The 22,798-nt window shown below is 33.0% G+C and overlaps 1 protein-coding gene across 1 annotated transcript in view; it reads right to left on the minus strand.

Moving 5' to 3' along the window:
- The window catches only part of LOC129803876 (furin-like protease 1), a 155,228-nt gene that overhangs the window by 126,178 nt on the left and 6,252 nt on the right, over nt 1–22,798 (minus strand). The window lies entirely within an intron of this gene.

Below are 22,798 nucleotides of genomic sequence, written 5' to 3' on the forward strand. Positions count from 1 at the left end.
CTGTCCCCTAGAAGTGATTTGAACCGATTTATAAATCATTTAAAATATCCCCTAAAATCCCTATAATAGTTTGAGTAATAGATTTTAGGGGAAAAATACTTATCTGTTCAGAACCGGTTTATTCCCGGTTCATAACCCATTGAAACCGGTTCAATTTTATCATAAATTCCAAGACCTTTCCATTGAACCAAAACATGATACAATTTAATTGAGAATTACGCTCTCTAGAGCCTTTTAAACGTTTTATCTTGAAAACCCGTTATTAAGATTAAACGGTACTTTTCCGAGGCAGGACGGGGCGGAAACAAGGACATGTTAATGGTCTCAGAATCGACTTATGTAAGGACCTCAGAAGGTCGCAAATCTCTATCTGTAACCCTTTGACCTCTAGGCATGGCAATGGCAACACCCGAACGAACGCGGACGGACAAGCAACGTGACATTAAAAATAGAAGGAATCACACCTAAAAACTCGAAACTTCAAATTTCTAAAACTATAGGTTAGAGTCGAAATATACATTTAACTGCTCTCTCTGTGAACTTCGAGCAGTAATAAAAGTATTTTCTGAGTTGTTATAGATTCAACCGCATGTTCTTCATAGATAAAGAATTTCAAACCTTGTATTTTCGATCTTACTTTTAAAAATCTGTTTTGATCATTTGGGAATTTCGGGATTTCAGCTTTCGGGATGTTATCTTTCGGTATTTTGGCTTTCGAAATTTTGGCTTTTCCGGATTTTAGCTTTCAAGGTTCTATTCTGAATTTCGACCTATTCGGGATTTTGGCTTATCTGAATTTTAGCTTTCGGGATTTTGGCTTTGCGGATTTTTACCCAATCGAGATTTTGACTTACGGGATTTTGGTTTTCGGGATTATGACCCATTCGAGACTTTGATCAATTCGGGATTTGACTTTTTGGGATTTTAGCTTTCGGGATTTTGTCTTTCGAAATTTTGGCTTTTCCGGATTTTAGCTTTCAAGGTTTTGGCCTATTCTGAATTTCGACCTATTCGGGATTTTGGCTTATCTTGATTTTAGCTTTCGGGATTTTGGCTTTGGAGATTTTGACCCATTCCAGATTTTGACTTCCGGAATTTTAGTTTTCTGGATTTTGGTTTTCGGGAATTTGACCCATTCGGGATTTTGATCTATTCGGGATTTGACTTTTTGGGATTTTACCTTTCGGGATTTTAACTTTCGGATTTTTGGCTTTCGGGATTTTGACCCATTCAGAATTATTGTTTTCCGGATTTTGACCAGCACCGTACAACACAGTGATAGATTATCACGGATGCTGTGAAAGGCTGTGAAAAAAATTAGGAGGAAAACCATTGAAAATTTACGATTGTCAAGAGAAGTAGTGATGTCCGGGTTTTAAAGAGCTTTGAGTGCCCGCACAGGCAATAAGCTGATAAGTTTAAAACCCAGGGGGTCAGAAAGATTTACAGTGTATCTCGGAGAGGTACGTTAGAGTCCGATATAACTGAACTTACATAAGTCTTTAGATGACGTAAGCTAGGTAACGTACCTAGCTTTACAGCTTGGACTTATTCATTCCAAAGTTTCTTTCAAGAAATCCCATCTACTATAAGCTTATTTAGACTCATCATTGGTCACTGGTTTTCCCTTGGCCTTGTACAAGATCACAATCGTAAATCGGCCTCTTCAGTGAAAAGAGTATATCTCCCTTTTTTGTCATGTAAATGACTTTGGTGTAACATTCAACAATCTTTTAATATCAAAACGTGTCAATCATCGTCCCTTTTATATAGGTATAACAGTATAATATGAAAAGGGGATATTAAACGTGATTCTAACTCATGGGTAGGCAATGTAAATCATCCTTTTAATACCCTTATCTAATTTCACATTTATTTTAAGTGACTTTGAGAGTGTTTGGGGGGGGGGGGGAGGGAGTTGGCAACCAAATTCACTTTATTCCCATATTCATTTCTATTGTCCAACAATTCTGACCCTCTTTATTGGTATCCCCTCCCACATACTTTAGTATTCAACCACAGAGAGACATGGAAATTTTAAGCCTTATTTAGGAACATGATCTTATGCTACTGACATTCTCACTAAACCTTTTACTTGAACTGAAAACTTCCTCCTTATAGTCAATCTACTCAAAAGCCAAATATCGTCAACTCTTCTTCCTTTTCCTGTTCAAAATACATATATAACACTTATGCCATTTAAATACAATTAAATGGAATTTATAGACAATACCATCATCTCCCTCACTGGTCTACCCAGTACAAAACATTATGGTTTGGGATAACTCATGGTGCGCTTCTGCACAGAGTGAGCAATTCCAACAACAACCCTGCAGCCACACATTCCCTTCTTCTCACATGCACACAAAATTCAGTGGATGCTGGAGAGTTGTTTACATTTTAGAGTCCTTGAATTTTTAATGAGAACAAATAAACAAACAATGTAGCTCACGCAGATTCCTCTTCACTATAAATATAATGTTGGTAAGACACAACATCGTCATGGTACATAATCTCAAGTGGATGGTAAGGTGAAAGATACATCTTCATGGGGAGCACATCCATACTTCTTATCCCATTTTTACCATTAACACTGATGAGAAAGAAAATATATTTTGTATTTTAGAGAATCTCTGTACCATGCAAAACAGGGCAAAGGTGTAGATAGAGTCTGTAGAGTCAACTGAAGGGACTGACGGAGAAAATCTCAAGAATGATGGTTATGTCAAGTGAGATCTAGTGCAAAAAAAAACGTTCCAGCATATTGAGTAAATTTAATGAGCACACTCCTCACACTGTATATATCCTCTCGAAGTCTTATACGTGATAATTAGCACTTTGCACCCTGATTAACTGTTTGATTAAAGAATCACATCTTCAGTAAAGTTTTACGTATACATATATATAAGTAACATTTATACAGTTTGCGTAAAATTAGGTTGATTGTACGTGACAAAGAATAGAGTTCAAAGACTTGTCGCGCAACCATGATCAACTTTCTCATTATGTCAATGTTAATTTGAATTTTGTTGCCCCACCACACATACAGACATGACCTCTTAGCTAACCCCCAGAAGGCAACTGATTAGATTATCACTTCGAGGAATAATTTGTTCTTTCATTTTCGCTACCCAGAGTTGCCGTGCTATTTTGAGTATCTCTCTCAATTACTGTAATTGCTTTTAGATTCCCATAGCTACAGGGAAACCCCGAATATTCATTTTATATTACCAAAATTGCAGGGTTAACCCTTCGGTCTTTTATTACTGCGTTATATGCTCAAAATTACTTTTGATCCATATATAATTTAGCAATATAGAAAACCATCATAAACACTCTATTTCAATATATATTACAGTATACAGGGGCGATCAATTGATTTGCAACTAAATTTCGATGGCTATAACTTTCACAACGCTCGTGATAGCAAGCTCATATTTTGCATAATGATCGTTAGTTTTATTGGTTACAAGCCCACAAAAACATTTACGAAAGAATATCAGCCCTCAAAATTCCAAGAGACGAGGTTGCATCTATTAAAGTTATACTCGTTAGAACGAAAGAATAACTTTGGTTGCACGTGTTAGAGGCCAGTTGCCGAAAATTATCTTCTTTGGTGAGAAAAATTATTAAGTTGAGCAAGCAAAATGGTTGTGCCTATACGTGTAAAGGTTATAAATACGATAACTTGTACATTCGAATGATCACCGGAAATCAGGGACCATTGTTTCTCATAACATTGACATCCGAGGAAAGCGATAATTTGCGAAAATTATCGCTTTCCTCTGGATTCTGGAGTATTTAGACCAGAGGCGTGCAAAAACCGTTGAAACCGAATTAACGTCAAAATAAGTTTGTTATACTAGCGTTTTGACCATTGACGTACATGTTTCATTTAACGTTTATTCGGTTTCAACGGTTTTTGCACACCTCTGATTTAGACTATTCCGTCAAAATAAATTCCAATGGGTATTGGGGAACGGTCCTAGAAGGAGCTCTAAAGCTATGGGCATATTTCGATTAGAAACAGTGGATGCTCCAACGATATTCAGCAGTTACAGACTCGGAACCATTTCGGTTTGACGGTTAGGTAATACGATTGTAATGACGGTTAGGTAGGCTCCACGGTTAGGTAACGGTCAAAATCCCGAAAGCCAAAATCCCGAACGCCAAAATCCCGAAAGCCAAAATCCCGAATTCTTAAGTGTCATAACTACTCCCACGATTGCACTCGCGTTTGCTGAAGGCAAAGGAAAATTTTCTGTGTCATGGGAAATTATTCTACACATTATCCTCCATATTATACTTTCATCTCTTTCAGGAATTTGATCATTCGAGATTTTGGTTTTCGGGATTTTGGCATTCGGGATTTTGGCTGCCTCCGTCCACGGTTATCGAATTCGACATTCCTCAACTGCTCAAAAAGGGGACTTTTGTGGGCCAATGTCAGGCCTAAGAAATACAAGAGTGTCGATCAGCGGAAGATAGCTCTTATACCCTAGACACACTTATGACTTAAGCCGAGAGTCGGCTTAAAGTAATTATAATAAAAATAATGCTTTGACTAAATTCCCATCTGTTTCCCACTAACTAAGCCGTTTCTCGGCTTCAGCCAAGAGGCAGATTAATCAAAATCTGATGAGAGTGTAAACTGATCATAATTTTTTTTTATTATAATTACGTTCAGCCGTCTCTCGGCTTAAGTTCTAAATGAGTCTAGGGCATTAGTCTTGAATAGGCTCGTATTCTGGAGGTTTAATTTCGGGTAGAGTGCGATGCGGTCATTGATCGCCATATTTGATCTATACCAAAGGTTGTTTTATTCAAATTCTCAAAAAGGAATTCAAATTTTGACAGTTTTCTGACTTTTGGATCAGCAACTGTTCTAAACTGTATTTGATTAATGTTTACATTCGTTCCAACGCTACGCAGCAATGCGTCTTTTGCAATAAGTGTTCCAAACCCTACGCAGCGATACATCGTTTGCAACGAATTTATTCACAAAACCAATGCAGTTTGCACAGTTTGTGATCTAACTGACGATATTGAAAAGTTCCAGTTTAATCCACTGACCCTGTAACATATTTAAAACTTGATTTTATAAGCTTTCGAGCTTTGTGCATTACTTCCATGTTCCTTAAAACCTCAAACTTGCCAAATTCTTTTAATAAAACAAACTTATTAAAAATAAGTAGCGGATATCTTAGATAATCGTTTATACTTTTATAATACTAATAAATTTCAAAATAATCAATAAAATCAATAAAAAAAACACGTGTGAATTTCTCACAATAAACATTAATAATGATCACTTAAACTTGATAGAAATGATTTGTCTAAATAAAAAACCACGCGTTTTTTATTGTACAAAGATTTCGCTATTGAAATGAAAATCCATAAATATATTATTTCATTATTTCCACTTATAAACATTTTTAAATTTTTAAATATTAAATGTAATAAAATTGATGTGAAAACCTATTTTAAATTATCCTGAATATTTAACTTATTTGAACTGTAATTTCAAACCCCATCAAAATTTAAGGTAAACAATTAAAAATTCACAATTTCCAATATATTTCTCAAAAACTCATAAATACCTCTTCGAAATGTATCAATGTTGAAATTGTATTACGCATTAGCACTTTCAAAATTCAGTGACCAATTAAATTACATTTGTATTTTCAGGTGTGAAAGTCTCATATGGTTTTGTATAGATCAAAAGCAAAAAGAAAAACAAAATAAAACGAAAAGGAAATCAGAAGAAAAAAATATATCGAGGAAAAAAGGGTACAAAAACAGCATTAAATGAAGGCAGGAAATTTTCACGAAATGCCTTTGAATTTGTCTATTTTGGGAACGATATGTACCAAAATGATGCTGGGAAATGCTCAATATATAGTGCCTTCTTGTGCCTAACAACATCCATATATCTAAGAATATTCAAGAAAACAAGTGGATAAAAAAAACAACATTATTCTAATGAAATGAAAATAACAGTTCACACAGTTTTTCTTTTCTCCTCATCATCATACCTCACTGGCATCTACCTCTTATTTCACATAGACCAAAGAAAAGGAACAAAAAAATCATTTCGAAAGTGGCATCGTACATTCTTGAATTCCATATGAGAAGAATGAAGTAATGTTAGCTCCTTTTGCCATCTCAACGCCTATATATAAAAATGTATATATATGTACATAATAGGAAAACAAGCAACAATACACCTTCGATATACCCGGCAAATGGACCGCTTTGCTCTCTTCCATCTCATTGTTGCTCTTCAGTTATACCTTGGCCGAATTGTATACCAGGCAAACAGGTATTTTTGGGCTTGATTTTTTCATGTCTATACTTTATATATAACCTCCAACTCTCGACTGTTTCTTATTTTCTTCGTTTCTTCACTTCAAGAATTCATAAATTGACTCTTTATTCTTTTCACCGGAGCGCACACACTATATGCGCCAAAAGGGAGAAAATTTCAAGACGACCAAAATAGGTAGATTTTCTAGATAGTTGCAGAGGCACAACTAAACAAGATGTGTGTTTCCAAAAAAGTATACAAAACACTCGAAATAACAGGAGAGAAGTCAAGAAAACAAGGAGCAAAAAAAAAACGAAAATAGACATATACTGAGTAGCTAACTAGTCATGCCAATGTAAGAAATAAAAAGTACATAAAGTTAGAATCTCTCCATTCTTCTTTATTGCTCGAACACTTGGAGAGACAGAGAGCAATATAACTCATCGATTTTGACTTACTTCAAACCCTCATCCCAAAGTATTCATCGAATGTAAAGTAGATATCAATACAAAAAAGTGACAGACCGGTAATTTTTCCGTCTATCCATTGTCGAATTCATAATGACCAATACTGTAAGCAATACTGTTGAGATATCTTTAGAGCAGAAATGTGCAAGAACCGTTGAAACCGAATAAACGTCAAAATAAGTTTGTTCAAGTAGCGTTTTGACCACTGACGTACAAGTTTCTTTTGACGTTTTTTCGGTTTCAAACGGTTCTTGCACACCTCTGCTTTAGAGAACCCTCTTGCACACTTCTGCACAGAAGAAAATTATTTCGTTCAAAAGTTCGTAAATGTTTCTGAATTCCTATGGGGAGCTTACAAAACGCTTGTAAATCGTATAAGCCACAAAAAATTAGTAAAAGTTTGTATTTTTTACACAAACACAGTTCATAACATGATAACTTGACGAGCAAATTTAGTACTTTTACAAACACTTGTTCGTTAAAGTACATAAATACACAGAAAAATGTTTGTAAAAATTTGTTATTTGTTCGTAAATTTTTGCTAAATAAATAAACATTTACGAACAAATGTTTGTAAAAGAATAAAAGTACTCATCAAGTGATCACGAACAAGTAACATTAAGACGGCGATGGATATATAAACCTCTTCCCTGTGATTATGCCTCTAACGGCCTCTACACACTAGAGAAATTTATGTCCATATTGAAGCAAATTCCTTATACCTGTGTACGAAAAACACTTCAATATGGACATAAATTTCTTTAGTGTGTAGAAGCCATAAGAGATCTACAGTTTCAAAAGCAGTTCCTATTTTTTTAAATAAATAAAATAAACAATGTTTTTGGAAAAAGAATAAACTTTTATGAACTTTTTTGTAGGTTGTACGGTTTATGAGCATTTCAGAAGTCCCTAGTAGGAATTCGGAAACATTTACGAACAATTTCACGAAATTTTTTCTGTGTGCTATAACCCAACTTTTATTGCAGAAATAAAGAACTCAATGTTAGTCCCACACTTTTCCTAAAACAAATATTTTTTTAAACTATCCTGATATTTCGAATCGAAAAGCTTTGATAGCAGCCTTACTATAGGCCAGATTCTTAACAGACAACTCCGTGATCTTGAAACTCAGAAAGCGTGCAAATACGATTGTGAGTTAACTCATTCCGTCGATCCCATTTTATCCATTTCGATTGTCGAAATTAGTTTGCTCGACGCAATTCTTTGGTCCCAAAATTCAACTCACAATAAAATTTGCACACATTCCGAGTTACAAGAACCCAGGATTAAGCTGAATTTTGCAACTATAAAGAATCGCCTCAAGCAAATTCAAATTAATCTGAATATACGCAATCGACAAAAATATCTCAATCATTTCTGCCTCTCCTTCATGGCTCCCATATAAATTCCATAATTTGAAGAATGGCAGAGGACGAGATAACTAGTTACGATGTACTAATAGGTTCACCAGAATTGTGTACTTTATAACCCTGAGGTCAAATTCACGAGCGTATCCAGAAACAAATTTGACTGGTTAGAGTTTGTTTATTATGAAGATAATTTCGGCTCTCTATTTGGAAAAGAAAAAAGTGCCTCGGGTAAACGAAAATGATGTTTTGTACGAGATATTAAATATTATCCATGACTAAATTACTTCTTACAGTCAGAGAAATAGTAAATGATGGGACAGAGAACAGACCTAGGACAAGGTGGCTGAATCAAATTTAGGATCTTGCCTTGGAGTGTCTTGGAATCGACCGCGAACATCCCCTGAAGTGGAATAGAGGATCCAGGAGTGAACTGCTAATCTGGGTGTTCGGAGTTCGGAGCCCGCAACCCCGATAGAATTGAGTAACTTAAAACCTCAGAATTCATTTCATCTAACTCACACGGTCTGTAGACCTATGATATGACTTAGCCATATAGCATAACTCCTTCAATTTCTTGTTAGGCAAGATTCTTGAAGAAATTGTCGTTTATAATCGGATATTAAATGTAAATGATCCATTATATTTTGAACAATCAGTAAAATTGGTTGTGCTTTACATGTTTGCGAACTTCTCTCACTGTGGGTTAAACTTCCACTCTGAAGCCGATATAAAAACAAGTACATTAAAAATCTCTTTTACAAATTAATTGGAGATCGTTATTCACTCAGGAAGTAGCGAGAATTTTAAGCGCGAAACCGAAAATATTACAGGACTTTAAGTTCATTAGCACTGAGAAAAAAAGAGGCTACGATTAACTTTTTTTGTCATAACTTTAACACTTTTCGGGTGTAAAAATATATCAACATTTTTAAATCTTACTCTTACACCTTTTGAGGGTAAAATCAACATGAAAAAAGGGTAATTTTAACCCATAATACAGCTATAAAGGGTAATATTTACACCGATTTTGGATCAATACTGCAGGGTAAAATTAACATTTCCGGAATGTTATTTTGACTTTTTCGGATTTCTCTCTGTATTATAACACTTTGAAGAACCTGTGCAGACGGATGGTTAACAACCCAGAAAATACTTTTATTTTTAATGGTTTTAAGAACGACTGTTAACATTGTTTATTAACCCTTTAACGGACGAGACAGTTTTCACTGACCGAAATTCAGCAATAAAAATGAAACCGATAAACAAAACTTGTAAAACGTCTTACATCTAAACTTCGAAAAGCAAATAGAGTCTGATTTGGTGATTTTTTGTCTTTATGAACGATAGGGATAAAAATAACCCAAAAATTTAAGTAATTTTTCTGACGATACCAATGACCTGATAATTTTCACTCTAACGAAAAATATTATGTTTGAAAGATTGTCTGTACCTTCAAAAATTTCTAAGTTCGAGCATTTCGCGAAATTTCCTCTGTCATTGTCGTCTTTTTTTCTATCCCATACCTACGTCCTATCAGTTCCATGTGGAAAATATTCCATTTATTTTCATCATCTACCTCCCCAAGTGCTGGATTTCTTTTTCACACAGCTCTCGTGTCACAAGAATCATTCAAAAGGGGAGAAAAACTGTGAAAAAGAAGCATTCTCAAAACCCCTTTTGCAAACTCCTTGCTTTTTGCATCAATCCCCATTCCCAAACCAATTCGCCTTTAGCATACCATTCCACCCCATTTATTTCATGCTGTGGAAAAAGCACTTTTTGTACTATTCCAATATATAGGGGTGACCACGATGAAAGTATTTCATTTGAGATTGTACCATGCAATTGAAGAGTTTGTTGGTTTTTTTTTTTTGGATTTCTTGTGTGAATTCCATTGCAAACCCCAATGCACAAATCTAAAAGACCTTTTTTTTAATTTTGTATTCACCATTATTTCTTGCTACATTTTTTTCACTTCTTTTGCAAAATCTTTTTTTTTTAATGCAAGTACAACACACCAACTTCTAAATACTTATTAATCGTCAAACAATGGTCCATTGTCTGATATATACACAATTTTATAAGAATAAAAGTTCTCTTATGTACTTCTAGTTGTTTTTTTCTTAATTTCTACAATTCCAAACTCAATGGCTGAGCATTCTGTGTTATCTCATTCTCTGTAGACACCATGAGAATGTCGAAGAAAAAAACAATTCATTGGAAAAACACACATATTTAGAAAACGCATAAAAGGCATAAAAGATACTTGAGGGACAAAAATAGGAACAAGACCTAAAAACCGAAACCTTACTGGAGTACTTTTTGGACTCTCTTAAAATTGTATTGTCTCCATTACATCATCATCATCATCCATAAACACCCAACAATAGAAGCAGAAAACACACAACAACCAAACAATCATAGAAAAAAAGAGCAGTGAGAAAACACAATCTTATAAAAGGAATTAAACCTAACACAATGTACGCGTGTATATCTGTGATGTAGCAATTCAATAAACTTGAACTTTTATATTTGTTCCATAACATTTTGAAATTACAAAGTTAAGCAATGCTCGCATTAACACATTTTATTATTATTTAAAAGCCCGTGCTCTACTATCCAAATTCTTATCCCATATTTTTCACCAATTTCACCAAATAACAATTGCACACATTCCGTATTATTCGCGCAACCGAGAATGAAGTCATGTAAAAAGTGGAAAATTGGCAAATTGAACAAATTGCGAATGATATGAGGTCATATTATTTTCAACATGTTCCCAGCTTATTCCTTTATCTTTAGATTGTATGCGCATTCTTTCTTTATCTCTATTTCTTTCAGCACGCAAAAGAAGCCAAAATTGGAAGGGGTTTGTCATTGGGTGAGAATCTATACTTCAAAAAATAAATTTTCATTTCTATGCGATTAATCTGTATTTGAAAAGTAGTAGCCCTAGACACATTTACGACTTAAGCCGAGAGATAACTCAACATAATTATAATCAAAATAATTAAGCCGTTTCTTGGCTTAAGCCGAGAGACGGTTTAGTCAGAAACTGATGGATCATTACGGATCTGATCATTGTTTGATTATAATTACGTTACCAATACCCTCCAAAATGACATCCTGCTGGTGATGATCTTCCTGACCAACAAAATTCGACCGATCCCTGAGAAAAGCCGCGAAAACACAATTTAGTCGAGCGAAAACACAATTTAGTTGAGATTATCCAAAAATTGAAAGAAAATGTTCCAAAATCAATTTCAATGCCCTTCATGCCACTGGAGAAGGTCCATATCGGGATCGAAAGCTCTGGACAAGACCAAAAAAGTCTTTTCTTCTTAGCGTCACCATTTTACCGCTGGAAAACACCGGATAACTGCCTAATTACGTTAATTCGTCCCTCGGCTTAAGTCCTAAGTGCGTCTAGGGCATAACTTTCTCATTAAAATTATAACGCAATTTCCATTAATTCTCACGATAATAAATCGTTATATGTGCGATTTGTGCTTTTGAAGCATCTTATACAGTTCTGTATTCTATTTATTGATAAAAATGGTAAACTTGGCCCGCAAAAATAGGTTTAACTTAACCCTTTAAGGACGATTGGAACACCGGTGTCCCATAAAGAAAATAATTTTTCCTGACTACCTAAAGTTATTTTTTTCTAATGTCTGTACGTAATTGTAAAGTAGAAGGTTGAAGGGATCTACAATATTTTTTGCAAGTCTCTAGCTATTTGATATGTAGTAAATATTTAAGATCAAAAATGTCGAGTTTTTAAATTCTCAAATTCATAATTGATTTTATTTATTTTTTATACTTCCAATTTTTTTTTAAGCAAAATCCTTTTAGCAATAAAAACTACAATACTTATACGTAATATTTTTCATTAAAGCGAAAAATATTATTCATTGGTATTGTCAGAAAAATTACTTAAAGTTTTGAGCTATTTTTGGCCCTATCATTCATAGAAGCACAAAATACACCGAATCAGACCCTGTTGGACTTTCCAAGGGTAGATGTAAGACTTATCATTGATTATGTTTCCCAGTTTAATTTTTATTGTTGATTTTCCTTCCGTAAAAAGTGTCTCGTCGTAAAAGGGTTAAACCAAATCAGAAATATGTATTCACATTAAAAAAAATGAAAATTTAATTTCAAATAAATGCTTAAATCAATTAAATACATAAGTCATTAAGAAATTTATGAATAGATCAAAATTCTAGATATTAAGTGATTTAAATACACAAAGCACGCACTTTAATACTCATTAGCGGCAATTAATGCGTATCGCAATAAAATTTTAATGAGTAATGGCCTCTACACATTGGAAGCAATTTTTGTCAAAAATTGCATTTTTGACAGAATTTTGACATTTCCACCTATAGCACTGCAGGAAATTTCCTTCAAAAAGCAATTTTTGACGAAAATTGTGCCCAATGTGTAGACGCCTTAAGTGTGATAACACCGAAGTGATAGTCATTGCTTTGATATAAACTCATACTAATTCTTTGTCATATCTGATAGTGGTAGCTTTGAAAATATTGTATGAATACCCAAGATAAAATGATTAACAAAAATACTTATCATTTTGTTTTCATTTTGTTTTTGCGCCTGGAATCTAGGTAAAACCGTTTTTGCCGTTTTTTGATACTTGAAGATTTTCTCAAGTTGGCTAAGTATTCGATTTTCGTTTGCACTTTAATTTCGAGATTAAAAAACAAACTGAGAGAAAAGTTGCACATGTATGAATATGTAGACAATAAAATTCTCTATCAAACCCACAAACCATATTGTTGGGGACAGTCCTAGTTTTCGAGATATTTTTGATTAAAGTTGCTAAAAAGTTCGATTTTTCCATGTCCTCTGACATATATGAGACTACAGTGCCCCTGGTGTCAGTTTCACGAACTCCATCTGTCCAAAGGATTATCGGGAATCTAAAGGAGAACAAATGTTCCCATATTGAGAAATAAATAGGTTCACCAAAATTGGAGATATAGGTACTCAAGTATCAAAAAACGGCAAAAAACAGTTTTGCCTAGATTTCAGGCGGAAAAACAAAATGAAATCAAAATGATAAGTATTTTCGTAAATCATTTGACCCTAGCAATAGAAAAAAAATAGCATGAGAACTCAGGGACAAAATCACTGTTGCACAGTGTAATTGAATATCGTTGAATATTAGTTATCGCTTATTAATTATCGGTTCATTACCGGTTCATAACCGATTGGAACAATTTCAGTTTTATCAAAAATTCCAAGTCCTATCCAACGAGCCCAAATGATACCATGATTAAACCTTTAAAAAAAACCGTTATTAGAAATTATTCAACGGTATTTTCATATAAGGACGAAAAGCCCTTGCTTTAGAACATTTCCAAACATTGAAAAATCTAACGAGGCGTTTTCGAGCCATCCCTAAAAACATAGTTTTGGAGGAAATGAGAAGGGTTGGGAAAAATGAGGAGCATGTCGGCTTTTGAGGGTTTTTGACCTTGGATCACCTTTGAGGAGTCCTCCTAAGGTCCCGAGTCGTTATCTCTAACCGTTTGGCCTCTAGAGCTGGCGACAGCCGGACAGACGGACAAACAGCATGAAATCATTTTTCAAAAATGTTCTTAAACGTGGAGATATTTAGAGAAAAATGGTCCCCAGCGCGTGGATGGTGAAAATTTGGGGTGGGGGAGGGGTTGTGAAAAAATCGAAGCATTATATACTGCTCTCTCTGTGAAATTCGAACAATAATGTACAAAAATTTACTGTAAGGTAAAGTGATATAATTTGGAATTAGTGTTACAAGTTGGACAATTCACCGGTACAAGTTGGATATGGCTTATTTCTTGATAAATACAGTACAAAATTTGTTTTTAAGTACAAGGAACCAAATTATAAAACTAAAGCATTAAAAATATATAAATAAAACTGAAGTACTAAATTTATCAAGACAAAAAGCCCTGTCCAAATTGTACCATTGTGTCTAACTTGTACCACTACTGTCCAACTTGTACCACTTTACCCTAGTAAATTTTCTGTGCAGAGTTGGAGCTTTGCGCTGTAATCAAATGCCAATATGAAGAACCCCTCTGTGAAAACTGCTGGATAACTTGGCTCAAGAAGTCCATGAAGGAAAAAAAAAGACGAACATAATTCCTTTAATAATGGGAAATTCTTTTCCGCATACAAATCAATCTTTCTCAAGAATGTGTATGCGTGAGTGATTTGTTGTGTGAAAGAGGAAATTTGTGTGAAAGAAGAGTTAAGAGGCTTCATTTGCATATTTCAATGTGGCATATTAGACGTTTGTTATTCTTTTTTTTCTTTATTCAACTTTTATTCTGCACACACAAAAACCCAACTAGGGTGAAAAGAAATCTCTTCTGTATAGCTTTCTGGCTCTTGACCTACACGAAATGACTTATGAATTGTACATTAAAAAAAAAGAAAGAAAAAGTCTTGTGGACTTGCTTACAAGGAAAATGTGATTTTTATATTTTTCTTTTCGTATATTCTCGAACTCAATACGCCTTTCAACAGTATTGGCAATTTGTAAGTATAAAATGGTGGCAAGTGCCAATCATTAATTTATGTCAATTTCAATTCATTACGAAACAAATTTTACCAACATTCTATTAATAGCTCAATACCATTTCATTCCAATCAAAACTCTTCAACTCTCTCATATATAGGAAGTTAAATCATTGACGTTCATTCTCACCACCCAGTATAATCATTTCCATTATCAACCACAATCACATCAATTTATCGAGCTCAATTTATTTCCTATTAAAATTTCAACGCTAGTTCCTTTTATGATTAATTACCTACACTAGGAATAAATTTGCAACATAAAATTCACTTATTACACTTTGTTTACAATCTGACATTTTAAGATTTTTTTTTAATGTCATCAACACATTCTGACAGAGAAGAATGTTTACCAAAACGTATTCTTGGTATAAAGATCAAAGTACATCCTCGAGGACAATATATGATAAATAATGCATGAAATATGATTGAGGAGAATAAGAAGAAAAAAAGTATGTTCTTTCACCATGACAAATTACATGGAATTATATATACAGAGGGGAAAAAACTCTAGCATTCTTTCCCCCAAAAAGTATTTCTTCACCCAAAAATCCATTTCCTTAAGATTTTACAGCCACAACTTATACTATCCTCTCTACACACAGCATCACCATTCATCCTCGTCCATCTTCCTCATACTCCACTCACAACCTAAATTCACATGGTTGAAAATTGTCACTCCTCCCCCACTCACACCCCCTCAAAAGAAAAACGTCTAATAAAAACTTTTGAGATTTTCCCATCACAAGTGTTTTGTGTGACTTCTTCTTCATCATCTTCCACACCCGATGCTTTTCATGTCTGCAAGTCCCCCACTCGCCCCTCCTTTTCTCCTTCTCACTTTTCCAACAACTTCTGAACAACTTGTTATCAATTAAATTCAAAACTTTTCACCATACTTCATCTTATTACAACTTTAAAGACGAAAAAAAAATAAACATTCATGCATTTACTTATATATAACTATTGGCTGTATCAAATAGACAAAAGTCAAAAAAGTATGCAAAAGTATGCAAATGGAAATGTTTTCAATCATATACCTGGAAAGAGGTCGTTGAAAGCAAAAAAAGAGAAGAGCCATGAAAAAATATGCTAATGTCCATTCATTGAAAATTTCTTGGGTAACATTTGAAAATTTACTGGAATATTGGTTTTTCTCTTTTTACCACCAATTATAAAATAAAACAGACTTCAATTGAAAAAGCTAGAGGCATGTGATCTTAACTTTATGTTAGTTGTGATTCATTTGTTAAGCTTGCTTATGCTATTTTGAAAAGCGAAAAAACAATGGTTTAAATTCTTGTATTTAGAAACATTAAATTCGAAGATTTATTGGAGTTTCAGCAAACTTTGTCGAAAAAAATAAAAACAAATAACAACAAAACGAGACGAAAAATGTTCCCGAAAAACCCCAGCTGATTTGATTCCGAGATAACCCAGAAACTATTGTTTTTTTTGATAAAAGAAAAGTTAGGAAACCATTTAGAGCAGCAAAGTGATTTATAATAGAATTAACAGAACACCCAAAGTTGATATTTCGCAACGTTTGGTATTAAGATTCATAATAAACTGTACCAAATTTTGGACAGTTTGCAATTTCGGCCACTTTTTTCCTTCCTCAAATTTCCATGATTTTTCAGTTTTTGCATACTCTAAAGATTATACAATACAATGCAAAAAATACAAAAAATGTCGCCTCAACGAACGAGATCATGTGACAAGGACTGAAAGAATTCCGGAAGGGCAAGGAACTATGAGTATAAAGGTATCCGAAATATTACCCAAAGCTATGTCAATATTTTTATTCACTTTAAAATTTATTAAGAATGATTTTAGAGACAAGAAAGAGAATCTTCCAAACAACACATCTTCAAAAGAAATAAGAAAAGATCACTTTGTATTAATACATTTCAAATTTACTTTGAGGCTTAAGGCCTCTACACATTGGGAGCAATTTTCGTCAAAAATTGCGTTTTTGACAGAAATTTGACGTTTCTGCCTACAGCACTGCAGCCAATTTCCTTCAAAAAAGCAATTTTTGACGAAAATTGTGCTCAATTTGTAGACACCCTTACATACACCTATTCCGAAATTTGATACAGTTACCCTAAATGCCTCTACACATTGGGTGTAATTTTTGTTAAAAATGCCATTTTTGCCAAAAGTTTGACGTTTCCACCTACAGCGCTGCAAGCAATTTCCTTCAAAAAAAAAGCAATTTTTGACGAAAATTGCTCCCAACGTGTAGAGGCCATAAGATGAACAACGCGGATAAGCAGTCAGACTGCGAGAGATAGCGACTTTGTGTCTTTGAAGAGCCCTTTTATAACTCGATATTCTCATCAATACCAGAACCTCCTTTTATGGCCTCTACACACTAGAGAAATTTATGTCCATATTGAAGCAAATTTCTTACACAAGGGTACGGAATTTCCTTCAATATAGACATAATTTTGTCTAGTGTGTAGAGGCCATTACACTCAGCCTGATTCGCACTTTTCTTCGTCATTTTCCGAGATATTTTAGAGATTATGTAGGCAAAAATTTCGTACACATGCGAAAATGTCATTGAACCATTGTTTTTAGAAAAAATATGACAAATCTCGGACATCTCACAATATCGGACACTTCTTTTGTTTCTCAAAACTCCATAAATTTTTGCTCTTTTCTATTTCCTACTGATTATACAATGTCAAATGATAAAAGTATCATGTCTACGAACGAAATAGAAAAAAAATCCTTGGAAGTTTTTCGGAAGGACAAAAGAGACTTCGAGATAGTGTCCGATATAGCACACAAAAAAATAGCCATATTTTTGTTGAATTTTTAGTAGAATTTTACAGAAAAAAATGGTAAACTACTTATTAAAGGTACAATCAACAATCCTGAAAATAGGTAACAAAAACTTCGATTTATATTGAAGTATTACTTTTAAAACTTGCAATTTTGGGACTTATATGCAACATATTTGAAATTTTACACAGCTACCCAAATGCTTTTTCCAAGTTAAGTGTTTAAAAAACTTTAAAGAGCATATCTTTTACGCCTTAGAAAAAAGGTCTTAGAACCCTAGCCAATGAAATTGTATGTAATACGGGTTTTGGACCTATGGTATAGCCATATGGCTTAACTTCTCTAATTTCTTCTCAATTGAAATTTTTAAGAAATTTTTGACTTAAAATTAGATACTATTGAAAAGCATTGGTCCATTAGATATTTTTAAAAGAAACATTAAAATTATTTATCATTTGTAAATTCGAGACGTTCGGAAACTAGATTAAACCTCCAGTCTTAATCACGCATATATCTTTTAAATCAATATCCAATTTTTATTCAAAATTGTGTTACTTTTTACGAGATTTTGAATAAATTTCCACTGAAAAAATAAGAATTAAAAAAATATAAACTAAAAACTACAAAAGACACTCTTTTTCGTGTCACAGATTAAAGACAATATCAGTGAATTTTCAAAATTCATTTACATAAAACCGTAAAATGTAAATTTCCTAAATTATCCGTAACTTTCTTTCGCCTCAATAATGTCATATGACTAATAGTGGTTATTTCATTAAATCAAATTTTCTTACTGACAAATTCGTTTTAATAGTTAAAGAGAACCTTTATTTGGCAATTCCTTCTATTACATTATATTTATAAATGTAATGCGAGTCATAAAAGAATTCTCCATTTCATGTATTGGGAGATAAATGCATTGAGACATCAACAATTAAATCCGCGTTCACTCAATTGAACCTTGAAATTAATGTGGTTTTCATTGAACCAATACCAACTTTTTACCCTGCCATCGTCATCATGTACCAACATACGAATGTGGTATTATTTGTGGGTTACTTTAGCCATATTATTTCCTGGTCAATTTGAAGGTGGAACAGCCCAGTGACTAAATTCGTAGAAAATACACGTTTTTTCCACCCTACAATTATCTTTGTTAGTTAATAGTGTTAACATCTGCATTTTATTGCAAGCTCTTAAGTATACGACTGACTCCTTCTCAGAGTTAATGATTTTCAAGATGATTGTGCGCATTGCCATAGTAAACAATAACCGAAATGAGAATAATTTCACTCGAAAATAAATAAAAGACGATGCTCTGGAATAATTATATTCTTGAAAAAACTATTTCTTACAGATCCTCTACTAATGTTACCCTCTATATGGAAATTAATATATATCCAAACTTATTTTAAACTAAATTCGAGATTTGCAAATTTTAAATTTTGCAACTTTGAATTTTTTTGTAATAAAATCTTTTTATCTCATTCATGCATGTATGTATAGTATTAGATACAGCGAATGCAACTATTTTTTTTAAGTTAATAACATGGTTTAGAATTTAGAAAAATATTCATAAATTTTCATAAACCAGAAAATTTTCGTTTTAATTGAAATGAATAAACTTTTGTTTAATGCTGTACATATATATAATTTTCAAAATTAATTCACAATTGTCTTACTAACTTACACAGAAAATCCTCACCAGACGAAGAAGTCAGCCAAATAACTTGTATTTTCTACATTTGTGGGGAAAACACCCAGGAAGAAGATTATCGAGACATGTAAAATAGCAACTTTGGAATCAACGGGTAGCTGCAGTGAAACAATATTTGATATAAATCTTATTCACTGAATAATTTTCCATTCATTTTCGTATAACGTGAGAAATGTATGGAAACTTCTGTTTTATAGAAAACACACACCTTTTCAAACAAACTTTATACTTGTAGATATTAAGTTTTGTATTTAATACCTTTTGAAGTACAAAATCAGTAGATAAGAACTAGTAGTAAAGAATTTTATCGTCCGGGTATTTGCAAACACTAATTTGAAGAACCTTAAAGTACTAAAGCATGCATTCGCAATTAGAGAAAATAATAATTTGTTTTAAATATTTATCAGAGAGATACTAGATATAATAAAAAAACAAAAATTTCTTAAGACTTTTGAGAATTTCGTAACTAAATCGTTCCGTTCTTAAACCGGTTCCTGAAGAACCGGGTACCCGGCAGATTTTCTCACTCACGGGTAAAGGTACAGGTTCCTAGCTATAGAACCGGTTCTGGAACTGCTTTTATTAGAAAAATTAGATTAAATTTTACATTAAATCATGGAATCTAAATTCTAAAAATATTTTTTTAAAGCAGTGAAAGAAATATAGGTCCATAATCGCTATGAATCCGGTTGTGAACTAAGAAATATTTTTAATTATATCAATTCAAAATTTTGTAATAAAGCGTTCGTCTGATTTTTCAAAATTATCAATTCGAGTAAAATGATAGCAAAGTTCAGATAAATCGAAGATGTTCGAATGCAATATTATTATTACTATCCATACCGATTTTACAAAACTCAATTGCTATCAACAATGCAATTAACGAGTTAGAAAATTCCATATAAAGTATATCTTTTACTCAGTTACCACTAATTTAAACACATCCAAAATGTTTCTAACCAAAATGACCAGAATAATTTATGTTCCCTTTCTTTTGTACATAAAAAAACTGAAACTCCTACAACTTCTTAAATTTCCTACAACTTCTTCAGTAAAAGTTTGTGTTTAGAAACATTACTTTCCCCGACAGTTTGAGAATCTGCCGGCTGTGTGGATTTTGCAAAGTCTGCGCAATTTGTGAACAAATAGAGATCCACTTCTTCATCTTCGATAATCTCCTTCAATTTTTTTTTTATTTCAACCCACATTTTCTCTTCCGCATTTTGAGAATCATCCAAGTAGATAAAATTGATAAGAACTTTAATATATTTATCTTCAAATACCATTTGTTCATTCTCATAATCACCTTGTATAAAAACCAATTAATGAAAGTTTAAAAGGATACAAACGAAGAACAAAAAAAAAACGAAATATTTTGTGCTAATTCGTAAAGATCAAAATAAACAAGTGTATCTGAAAGTATGTGGAGTGGAGTTTTCTGAGCCGACCAACTAACGTGAGGAATTGGATGTGTTCCAAATGTAACCAACAAAAGGTGCATTTAATTGAATTGTTCTCGACAATTTGAAAATTGAATTGAAAGAATGAATGAAATTCCTTCGTCACGCCAAACAAGCAATTCCCACACCGAAATGCACTACTAACTTTCTTTTGGACATTTCAAATGCCAAATTTATCGATTCTTTTTAAGCTTTTTCACAAATTTTACTCAATAACTTCCCAGTAATTGGCTTTTTTTATCGTTACATCGTTCTCTTTTTTTACGAGGTATTGAGATAGATTGTAAATAAATAGGAAATACTGAGAAATCTCTTCCAACTCTCAGAGTTCACCATTTCTTAGGAAATATTGACCCAACTTCACGAATACGGATATTCCCTAATGGAGACTCCCATCGTATTCCTAAGTTCTTGGAAATTGGTCTAAATAACACTTCACGAAATGTACATACATCCAATAATACCGGCAATTGCGTGGGAATATTATTTACTACCATCGGGTTAAATAAAATGAAATTTTTGCGTTTTAAAATTAATACTGATTAAAAGGTCCTTTATCCGTTTGGATTTTCCAAGAAAAATACTGGATAGAGCGAGGATATTTAATCAGGGATAGCTTTTAAAGTTGGAAATATCCTGTGATTATTAAAGTTTAATGTGATAAAACCATTGAGTGGTTTTATGTAAAATTCTTTTTCTTACAAAACCTACGTTAAAAACTCAAGCCTTATGTTTGGATGAGTAGATTTTATTTAAGATTGAAAAATTTTCCGTAAGTGTTCTAATGTCCAATAAAATAACAAAAATAACTCACAATATCCCCGTTTTCCCCTAGTTCATACACCACTCCTAATTCAAATTCCAATAATCTTGATGTATCAATATAACTTTAAGATAATAATATCTTATGCAAATATCCTTCTATCTATATGCATATTTCATAGTGGAGAAAATCCTCCGGATTTTTAATTATTATCTCTTACAATATTGAAAAATAGGAAATTTTCACAAACTTCCTCATAGATAATAAATATAGTTCAGTAAATATATTCTAATTACAATGCATATTTAACTTAATACAGAATGAAATTGCTTAGGTCATATAATAACAGATTTAAACATAATGAAACTTTTAAAGTAGGTAAAATTGCAATTTTACTCTGCTTTGCTGACTTAATTTACCATAAACTAATTAATGGTAGAGCATTTTCTATGGAATTACAAAATTGGCTGAAAATTTGAATTTTAACAAAAAATTGGTTTAAATTAGTGTATTTAGTCACTGTCCAATTTAATAACAAAATTTGAATAGAATTTATCTATGTTTGTGCAAGGCATTTAATTTTCGCAGATCTTGCCATTTGACACAATACTGATAATTTCAAATAAAAATAAAACATTTAAAGACGAGTTCAAATACACCATGAATTTTTATTCGTAGTTGTTTTTGATCGTGCAATCATCCGAAAATTGAATAAAGGATAATACAATTTAAATTTAATAAAAATTCTATTACTGATTCATCACCTGTTGGAACCGCTTCCGACTTGTTGGGAATTTCAGAATCTTTCAAATTAATTCAATATCGACCAATATTATTTCAAAAATACGCATTCTTCAGATTATAGGGGAAGTGCTTATAATTTTGGACAGTCTGCATATAAGCATCGATATCCTAAGTTTGAAGTGCCATATTTTCAATACTAATTGACTTTTCTTGTTACTCTCTTTTCAGAAGGATTGTTTAGAAACTTGGCAAGCTATTTATCATCTCATTTTTACTAAAATTAGTTTTAATACGTTTAAAAATGAATTGATATGTAGAAGTGAATTTGACTCTTATTTTGGACAACTTGGTTATTAATTTTTACAACTTGTCTGTAAATTTGGACAGATAATCCGCCTCAACAGGATGCCCATTGTTCTTCATTTGATGAACCAATCTTACCAAGTCCTCTTCCTGGTCATGTAAGGGAAACGTGGAATGTCACAAGAAGCCCAGAAACTTTCCATATCATTCATTAAAGTGAGTTGACTTCGATACTCCAAGTACGTGCGGATTCGCTCATTCCCTGCCCTTTCCGGGAGCCTTT

Source organism: Phlebotomus papatasi, chromosome 1 (assembly GCF_024763615.1).
Source record: "Phlebotomus papatasi isolate M1 chromosome 1, Ppap_2.1, whole genome shotgun sequence".
NCBI lineage: Eukaryota > Metazoa > Arthropoda > Insecta > Diptera > Psychodidae > Phlebotomus > Phlebotomus papatasi.